Source organism: Notolepis coatsorum (genome assembly GCF_963971535.1).
Source record: "Notolepis coatsorum genome assembly, chromosome: 19".
Taxonomy (NCBI): domain Eukaryota; kingdom Metazoa; phylum Chordata; class Actinopteri; order Aulopiformes; family Paralepididae; genus Notolepis; species Notolepis coatsorum.
The window spans coordinates 16,058,338-16,069,157 of NC_140183.1; the positions used below are offsets into that span (position 1 = coordinate 16,058,338).

General features: G+C 52.9%; 1 protein-coding gene across 2 annotated transcripts in view; it reads left to right on the forward strand.

Annotated features, from left to right (window-relative positions):
• Positions 1 to 10,820, forward strand: part of ndufaf6 (NADH:ubiquinone oxidoreductase complex assembly factor 6) — a 64,248-nt gene that overhangs the window by 52,296 nt on the left and 1,132 nt on the right. The gene's annotated exons all lie outside the window — the stretch shown is intronic.

Consider the following 10,820-nt stretch of genomic DNA (forward strand, 5'->3'; position numbering starts at 1 on the left):
ACACCTTGAACTGTGTTGGTTGAGCCTGGTGTTACGTCTGTCAACTTAAGTGTTGTCAGCAGGGGGGCTCGAAACCTTTTGAGGCACACAGTGCGGGCTTCCCCGGCCTCGCCTTCGCCAGGCCAGGTATCATGTTGGTGCTCCCACTCCTGGAATATTGGCAAGTGGTCGCAGCTCACATGGTTTGGGGTGGTAGTGATATCACTGCAGGGCTACGGTGTGTAGGAACCCATGGGGGCCTTACACCTTGCATGTCCGGCTGCGGAACAACTCCTTCAGCATGTTCTGGAGGGGTGTTCAGTGGGGGGGCTTTTTTGATCGGAAGCCCCCCGTATCAGACAGGCCCTTTTCTGTCGGGGTTCCCTCTTGGGTGCGATTGCCTCGTGGGTGGTGTCAGGGTCAGGTGTTCCGACACGGAACGCGCTCCTCGCACGATTCCAGGGTTGTCTTCGCACAGCGGGGGGGACCGGGCCAACTATCTACAGTTCCTGGCGGACCTGCGCCACGTGACGGCGGGTGCGTTGGGAGTGTCGTCACATATGACTACGGCAGTACCATATGTCGAGGTAGATGGAGAGAATGGTGAGGCGGGGACTTGTGTTTACACAACCCCACCCGTTTTCAGGTTTGGTACAGACCCTGTTGTCGGGGTCTCCAGCAGGGACAGCTCTGGTCGACGAGATCCAATCTCTGTGGACGAAGCAAGCCATCGTCGTGGCGTTCTCCTCCCGGTGTTCTCTGCCCGAGAAGTCGGGAGGGAGGGGTGTAAGACCCAGGCTGGACCTGTCCCATGGGAAGGTTCAGCATTTTTTGGATCGTCTCCTACCTGTTGAACGCTGTCAGGTGGGGGTCTGGTTCTCCTCCATAGACCTGTAGGATGCGTGTGCGCATCCCCGATCTTCCATCCTAGGGCTTACCTACGCTTCCTTTGCAGGGTTAGCGTATGAGTACCAGAGGCTGCCGTTCGGTTTTCTCTGGCTCCCCGCATCTTCACCAAGTGCGTGGAGGCCGCACTGGGGCCTCTGCGTCATCCGGGGTTACGGAGTGTTCTGCCCTGATGACGTTCTGGTCCTTCGCGGTCAAGGTGGATCGTCAGGTCTCGTACCAGGCAGGTCTCTACCAGCCTGGGGTTGCTGTAGACTGGATGTAGAGTATTCCTCTTCCCAGTCAACGGTTGGAGGGCTATGGGCATCCATCTCGGAGCGTGTTGTCAACACGCTCGGGAGGTTCCGTCCTAGGACGGTTACGGCGCTGTCTCACGTCGCGTTTTCACCGACGCCTCCCTCGCTGGTGATGCGTCGGGCCAACGCAGTAGGGGGCAGCTGGCAAACCATGCTGCCCGGTCTGCGCTACGTTCAATGTGTTGGTGTTGAAAGCGGTCCTTCTGGTCCACAAATGGTGTTGATCAGGACGGACGATACGACGTCAGTGTCGTGTATCGACAGACAGGGAGGAGTACGCTCCCCCTGTCTGCACCAGGCGGCGGGCGGCTGGCTATGGGCGTCCTCCATCTGCGCGGCCTAAGGGCTCCCCACATCCCCGGCAGGGAGAATGTGGGTGCAGGTGTACTGTCGCGGGGCGGCCCTCATCCTGACGGGTGAGGATTGCGTCTGGACATGGCCAGGCAGGTCTGGGACCGATGCCGTGCCGCCAGGGATTCTTCCCCATACATCTGTTAGGTCAGTTGTTGGGACGGGTACGTTGAGGGGCGCAGGTTCTTGATCCTGATGGTGTTACCATCTGGAATGCGCATGCTCCCTCCACTGTCGCGCTTACGCGGGCAGATGACGTATGTTCCAAGTGTGGTGTAAGGCGGGGGGCCAGGACTCAGTCTCCTGCCCCCTGGTTGCTGTCCTTAGTTACCTCCAGTCTCTCCTTGATAGACTGTCGGTTTCGACGGTGAGGGTATATGCAGTAGCTATATCCTCCTATCATGAGGGGTTTGAGGGGATGTCTTGTTCAGCCACCCTCTTGTGAAGCGTTTCCTGCTTGGCGCTCGACGCGTTAAGCCGGTGCAACGCTCCTTGGCTCCGACTTGGGATCTTCAATTGGTCCTCGGTCGGTTGTCCTTGGCCCCGTTTGAGCCGCTCGAGCGGGCGCCGTTGGGACAGCTGTCCTTCAGGACCGCGTTCCTTCTGGCTGTCACTTCCGCTAAACGCGTAGGTGAGCTCTGTGCTCTCTCGGTACGTCCAGAGTGCCTGCCTTTTCGGACCGATTGCGGTGTCACTCTGCGACCTAATCCTGCTTTCGTGCCTGAGAATATCCGGAGTTCCTTCCGCTCCCGGGATATTGTGGTTCAGGCGTTTCGTCCTCCTCCTCACACTGGTGAGTTAGATGCGGGCCTTCACCTGTCATGTCCAGTCCGTGCTTGGGGATTTACCTCAGCCGTACTCAGGATTTCAGGGTTACCGACCAGCTTTTTGTCTGTTACGGTGGGGCTCGTGCTGGTAAGGCACTGTCGGAGCAGCGCCTGTCCCATTGGTTGTGCGAGGGTGTTACCCTCTGCTACACGCTGGCTGGGCAGGATCCCCCTGGGGGCGTCAGGGCGCACTCCACTCGTGGGGTGGCTGCCTCTGCCGCTCTCCTGGGTGGGGCCTCGGTGGAGGACATCTGTGCTGCAGCTTCATGGTCCTCGCCGGGCCCCTTTGTAAGGTTTTACCTCATGGACATGACCGGGGGTTCTGTCTCCCAGGCGGTTCTGGGGTCTGTGGCCTTTCCTGCTTCCCGTCCTTTGGTCGGGTAGCGGGAGTGTATGGGTATGGGCCGCAGTGTGTTGAGTCACACGTGGTTCCGCCTGTACGGTGTGTTCAAGGGGTTCTGGCTCCCTCTTGTTCGCATTCAGGTGGAGTTGACTGCGCCCCCCCTTCGTTAGGAAGGATGGGGTGACAGGGCTCCCCGCACCCCTTGATGTGGGCTTACGGGTCCTCAGGGGGTACATCTGTCGGGTCTCGCACCCGCTCTTCCCCATTATCTCGTAAGGCTCAGAGCGGGAGCGATGCCATACGAAATATAACGAGTTATATTAGTATAGGCTAAGCTCCCGCTCTGCGCGCCCTGAGTTCCCTCTTGAGGGATCTTTTCCTGGGACGGGTTTTTGGCGAGGAAGGGTGTGTCATGACCAGAGTCATGATTATATGGGTGGTGCCACCATAAGGGGCGGGGCCCCATACAGGTGGGGTGCATGTGTTTTTGTTCGTGGGAGGTACATTAGGTATCACAGGCGATATAGAGTATCTCGTAAGGCTCAGAGCGGGAGCTTAGCCTATACTAATATAACTAGGTTATCTACATAACCTATCGTTAACCCTTTCACTACCACACTACAGAAGGTTAACCTTTCACTACTGCACTACTGGAGGTTTACCCTTTCACTACCACACTACAGAAGGTTAACCCTTTAACTAGCACACTACAAAGGGTTAACACTTTCACTACCACACTACAGACGGTTAACCTTTCACTACCACACTACAGAAGGTTAAACCTTTCACTACCACACTACAGAAGGTTAACCCTTTCACTACCACACTACAGAAGGTTAACCCTTTCACTAGCACACTACAAAGTGTTAACACTTTCACTACCACACTAAAGACGGTTAACCTTTCACTACCACACTACAGAATGTTAACCCTTTCACTACCACACTACAGACGGTTAACCCTTTCACTACCACACTACAGAAGGTTAACCTTACTGAGACTTACTGAGCTGAGTTTCCCCAAGGGGATCAATAAAGGAATATCTTATCTTATCTTACTACCATAGTGTCTTTATACCTGTATCCCTGTACATAATTATACTACAACTCTGTACATACGTACATCTTATTAGCACTACACTACTAATTAATATATTTGAACAGTACATTGTATATTACTATTGCACTTTACATTTACATTTGCACTCTGGTTGGATGCCACACTTCATTTCGTTGCACTGTACTTGTGTCCTTTACCTAATTTCATCTCTAGCATCTAAAGGTTATCTATCAAGTGCAATTATTTAGTTTCTGTGAAATCGCTCTCACATACTGGAACGTGACCCGAGTGGGAGCAGGTAGCCGGTGCTGCTGACAGAGTCTGTTATGTTACAAGGACACTGACTGCCGGCTCGCGGCTGTAGGCTGTGTTTTATAATACGCTCCCCTCGCTACCTCCGGAAGTTAATTAATTCAAGACGGGAGGGGGACGAGCAGATGCTGAGATCACACAGCAACGCTGCCCGTGCGTCACGCGCCCATTCAACACCTCCGACATCAAGCACGTTATGGACTTTCAGGTCCGAGTACAAGATATCCCTCCTTACCCATCAGTGCATCCACAGCAACGCCCCCTCCTATCTAAAGGAACTCATCGCTCCCCGACCTCCACCCGCTCCCTCCGCCCGCTCCCTCCGCTCTGGATACTCAAACACACTCAAACCCATACACAAAACGAACCTCCCCTCCGTGGGCCACCAGGCTTTCTGCTCAGCTGCTCCTCGGCTGTGGAATGCCCTCCCCGACCATCTGAGAGCACCACAGTCCGTTGAGGCTTTCAAAAGGGGACTAAAAACATTTATTTTTAACAAGGCATTTAGCCTAAATGGACCTACTGATTTTTCTTTTTAAACGTGATCTTTTCTTTTTTTAGCTGTCTAGAGCTAACTGTGATCTGAATGTTTCTTTCATTTCATTGGTTGTTTTATTCATTTTTATTTTATTATCTGCATCTCCTTTCATGTAGCACTTTGAGACTTGTTCCAAATGTAAATGTAAATGTATGTAAATGTAATGTGCGTTACAAATAAAATGTATTATTATTATTACTTAACCAGGCTGATTTATTTTGCACATAATCTCACACGCATCCAGTTTCACACACATCCACTTAGTTTGACAGTTACTGAGGGTAAACACGTCTGAACGTGGCCACCAGTGACCCGGCATCAGGGGACATTGAATCTTCTAATTACAGCTCAATGAAATAATAAGGTCACAGTCCCTATAAGACAAGGTGTCGTTTACTAAAAAATTTACAAATGCCAGTGTTTTTTGCGCCTCTCCGTCAGCGAGGACCAACCAACCTTCTCATAAAGTCATGGTATAAAGTCAAAGCAAGTTGTTTTAATTTCCTTATTCCCATCGACTGTCGCGTACGTTCTCCATTACCAGCTGAGAACTAAAACATCATCACTTTTGGTGTATTTCAAGTGGGGCACAAAAGCACAAGATTGAATAAATAAATCAACAGGACTGTGTTTTAGTAAGACGTCAGTCACGTACGATGGTGCTTTAGGGCCGTTGTATGAAAAGTGAATAGATAAATAAATGACGGAGGGGGAATATTCATTTAGGGCCGGTGCTCACAGACCAACACAACACAGACCAACACAACACAGACCAACACAGACCAACACAACACAGACCAACACAACACAGACCAACACAACACAGACCAACACAACACAGACCAACACAACACAGACCATCACAACACAGACCATCACAACACAGACCAACACAACACAGACCAACACAACACAGACCAACACAACACAGACCAACACAACACAGACCATCACAACACAGACCAACACAACACAGACCAACACAACACAGACCATCACAACACAGACCAACACAGACCAACACAACACAGACCAACACAACACAGACCAACACAACACAGACCAACACAACACAGACCAACACAGACCAACACAGACCAACACAACACAGACCAACACAGACCAACACAACACAGACCAACACAACACAGACCAACACAACACAGACCAACACAGACCAACACAACACAGACCATCACAACACAGACCAACACAACACAGACCAACACAGACCAACACAACACGGACCATCACAACACAGACCAACACAACACAGACCAACACAGACCAACACAACACAGACCAACACAACACAGACCAACACAACACAGACCAACACAACACGGACCATCACAACACAGACCAACACAACACAGACCAACACAGACCAACACAACACAGACCAACACAACACAGACCAACACAACACAGACCAACACAGACCAACACAACACAGACCAACACAGACCAACACAACACAGACCAACACAGACCAACACAGACCAACACAACACAGACCAACACAGACCAACACAGACTAACACAGACCAACACAACACAGACCAACACAGACCAACACAGACTAACACAGACCAACACAACACAGACCAACACAGACCAACACAGACCAACACAGACCAACACAACACAGACCAACACAGACCAACACAACACAGACCAACACAACAGACCAACACAACACAGACCAACACAACACAGACCAACACAACACAGACCAACACAGACCAACACAACACAGACCAACACAACACAGACCAACACAACAGACCAACACAACACAGACCAACACAACAGACCATCACAACACAGACCAACACAGACCAACACAGACCAACACAACACAGACCAACACAACACAGACCAACACAACAGACCAACACAACACAGACCAACACAACAGACCATCACAACACAGACCAACACAACACAGACCAACACAACACAGACCAACACAGACCAACACAACACAGACCAACACAACACAGACCAACACAACAGACCAACACAACACAGACCAACACAACAGACCATCACAACACAGACCAACACAACACAGACCAACACAACACAGACCATCACAACACAGACCAACACAGACCAACACAACACAGACCAACACAGACCAACACAACACAGACCATCACAACACAGACCATCACAACACAGACCATCACAACACAGCACATCACAACACAGACCAACACAACACAGACCAACACAGACCAACACAACAGACCAACACAACACAGACCAACACAACAGACCAACACAGACTCACAGACCAACACAGACCAACACAACACAGACCAACACAACACAGACTAACACAGACTAACACAGACTAACACAGACCAACACAACACAGACCAACACAGACCAACACAACAGACCAACACAACACAGACCAACACAACACAGACCAACACAGACCATCACAACACAGACCATCACAACACAGACCAACACAACACAGACCAACACAACACAGCACATCACAACACAGACCATCACAACACAGCACATCACCACAATTAACCAGAACTTAAACAGACGTGGCCTCTGCCAGGAGGCCTGGCAAAACAATCAAACAGAGCAGTACAGCACAGATAAGATATGAATATATGTGTGATTGACTTTACGGTGGTTGTATTCCATTGGATGTCCTTTTCTTGCCACAGCAGCTCACAAATCTTGCTGCTGTGTTTGCACATTGTTGTATTACACCCAGTAGGTATGGGAGTTGTGTTATTTGCTATGTTTTCAAAGTCTCTTTGGGTGTTTGCAATTTGTGGGAAGTATAGTTTCAAGTTTCAAGTTTCTTTAATAGTTGTCATAGTAAAATACAGAATACTTTTCCATTAAATGCTTTTTTCTGTATGAGCTCCTGGGAGTGTGCTAGATAAAAATAGATAAAAAGTATAAAATAGAAAAAGTCAAGTACGTAAACAAAAAGTGTGCCATTTCAAATGCGTGATAAAGTGCCTTGCATCACAGTCACGAAAGGGGCATTGTTCAACTTTATTGCAAACTTTATCACGCATTTGAAACGGCATCACCCGAATGTGAATATCACTGGTACAAGGAAGAAACAGACCCTAGTGCAAACACAGCTCCCCGTGGCATTCAAGCAGCATCTCGCTATTAATTCAGACCGGGCCAAAGCAATAACAAACGCCATAAAATCTGTACCGAAAATCATACCGAACCGTGACCTCAAAACCGAGGTACGTACCGAACCGTGGATTTTGTGTACCGTTACACCCCTACCAAAGAAATGGGTGTAAGCTGAAAAACATTGTGGGTCCATAGCCTGAAGTCGTATGTAGTACAGGTCCAAATTTCATAAAAATCCATTCAGAAGTTTACCAAAATCAGCGATTCTGGTAAACCGTGTATATATATAAAAAAAGTTCTCCAGTACATATCGGCATGTAACTCGAGAACCGCTGAACGGATTTGGTCAGGTGAGGTGGCATTCGAACGGCAACAAATAGGGGTTCAATTTTATATAGTATATGTTTTATTAAAAAAAAATGCAGACGCAAAGTGCCGTGCCGCGCTAAAGAGGGCCTGTATATGGGCCGTTGCATGTTACAAGGTTAAAGGGTTAGGGTTAGATTTCTGACATTCACCCAAAAGACTGCAACTATAGGACAATACACATTTAAATGCATTGTGAAATTACCTTTCGTAAATTACCGAATGGTGACAATATTTCTTTATTTCAATTGTAGTGGTTGTGAAACCTGGTAAATGTCATAAGTCTTGACGTTTTGATTCACTACATACCTGTTGCAATAGACATTGCAACATTTCTACCAGATAAACACCCGATGTCTCCAGTGAAGTGGGACACTTTGGTTTCTAACCTCTAAAACACAGTAACATAATGATGATGACCAGGTAGTTACTTCTCCAGGATAGGAGGGACTGTTATTTGCATGTCATTTGCTAGCAATCCATATTTTCTCCACCGCCTCGCCGGTCGTCAGGGACATGCCTCCACCGCCTCGCCGGTCGTCAGGGACATGCCTCCACCGCCTCGCCGGTCGTCAGGGACATGCCTCCACCGCCTCGCCGGTCGTCAGGGACATGCCTCCACCGCCTCGCCGGTCGTCAGGGACATGCCTCCACCGCCTCGCCGGTCATCAGGGACATGCCTCCACCACCTCGCCGGTCATCAGGGACATGCCTCCACCACCTCGCCGGTCATCAGGGGACATGCCTCCACCGCCTTTGCGTAGCCAGTCCTGCCCAGCGGCAGGAAGGAAGTCGTCTGGCCCCCCGCCTCGTCCACCGAGCAGCATGCTGTGGCCTGTGATCCTCCTGGATCTTCCTAATCTTCCTAATCACAGCCCCATAAATCACAGAGGGACTCTCCGCCCGCTAGCGCTCTTAGAAGCTATAGAACATCAAGCCACCTCACGCAGAGATGAGGAGATGAAGTGAACGAAAGGAGCACAGAACAGACGTCCTGGCGGGGAGGCCTGGCGGGGAGGCCTGGCGGGGAGGCCTGGCGGGGGGGCCTGGCGGGGAGGCCTGGCGGGGAGGCCTGGCGGGGGGGGGGGCGGCCTGGCGGGGGGGCCTGGCGGGGAGGCCTGGCGGGGAGGCCTGGCGGGGGGGCCTGGGCGGGGGGGCCTGGCGGGGAGGCCTGGCGGGGGGGGGGGGCGGCCTGGCGGGGAGGCCTGGCGGGGAGGCCTGGCGGGGAGGCCTGGCGGGGGGGGCGGCCTGGCGGGGAGGCCTGGCGGGAGGCCTGGCGGGGAGGCCTGGCGGGAGGCCTGGCGGGGGAGGCCTGGCGGGGAGGCCTGGCGGGGGGCGGCCTGGCGGGGAGGCCTGGCGGGGAGGCCTGGCGGGGAGGCCTGGCGGGGAGGCCTGGCGGGAGGCCTGGCGGGGGGCCCGGCGGGGAGGCCTGGCGGGGAGGCCTGGCGGGGAGGCCTGGCGGGGGGGAGGCCTGGCGGGGAAGGCCTGGGGGGGGAGGCCTGGCGGGGAGGCCTGGCGGGGGGGGAGGCCTGGCGGGGAGGCCTGGTGGGGGAGGCCTGGCGGGGGAGCGGCCAATGCCACATGACGTCCGTGCGCTAGAGGCTCCTTTGATCAAAGCGAGAGCCACTGCCTTTGAACACTTCGTGATCGTGGAATATGAAGACGACACAAGATAGGGAGACATATCCCTCCTCTCTCTCTCTCTCTCTCTGTCTCAGAACTCTCACACATGCTCTCTCTCTCTCAGAACTCTCTCTCTCTGTGGCAGGGGCACTGTGTGTGTGTGTGTGTGTGTGTGTGTGTGTGTGTGTGTGTGTGTGTGTGTGTGTGTGTGTGTGTGTGTGTGTGTGTGTGTGTGTGTGTGTGTGTGTGTGTGTGTGTGTGTGTGTGTGTGTGTGTGTGTGTGTGTGTGTGTGTGTGTGTGTGTGCGTGCGTGCGTGTGTGTTACCTCATTCTTGGTGTGCTGCTGCACGTGAGCAGTGCCACATACACACACACTTTCTCCCCCGTGCTGAAATATTCATGGGTGAATGTTATTCAGATGAGTTGCAGGTTTGTCTCTAACATGAAGTGTCCCTATAGAGTGGCGCGGTGGAGGGCGGTGGTGGGAGCAGAAGGAGGGAGCAGGAGGAGGGAGCAGGAGGAGGAGGGAGCAGGAGGAGGGAGCAGGAGGAGGGAACAGGAGGAGGGAGCAGGAGGAGGGAGCAGGAGGAGGGAACAGGAGGAGGGAGCAGGATGAGGGAGCAGGAGAGGAGGGAGCAGGAGGAGGGAGCAGGAGGAGGGAGCAGGAGGAGGAGGGGCAGGAGGAGGGAGCAAGGGAGGAGGGAGCAGGAGAGGAGCAGGAGAGGGAGCAGGAGGAGGAGGGAGCAGGAGGAGGAGCAGGAGGAGGGAGCAGGAGGAGGAGGGCAGGAGGAGGGAGCAGGAGGAGGAGGGAGCAGGAGGAGGGAGCAGGAGGAGGGAGCAGGAGGAGGGAGCAGGAGGAGGAGCAGGAGGAGGAGGAGGAGGGAGCAGGAGGAGGAGCAGGAGGAGGGAGCAGGAGGAGGAGGAGGAGGGAGCAGGAGAGGGAGCAGGAGGAGGGAGCAGGAGGAGGGAGCAGGAGGAGGAGCAGGAGGAGGGAGGGAGGAGGAGGAGGGAGCAGGAGGAGGAGGCAGGAGGGAAGAGGAGGAGGGAGGGAGCAGGAGGAGGGAGGAGGAGGAGGGAGCAGGAGG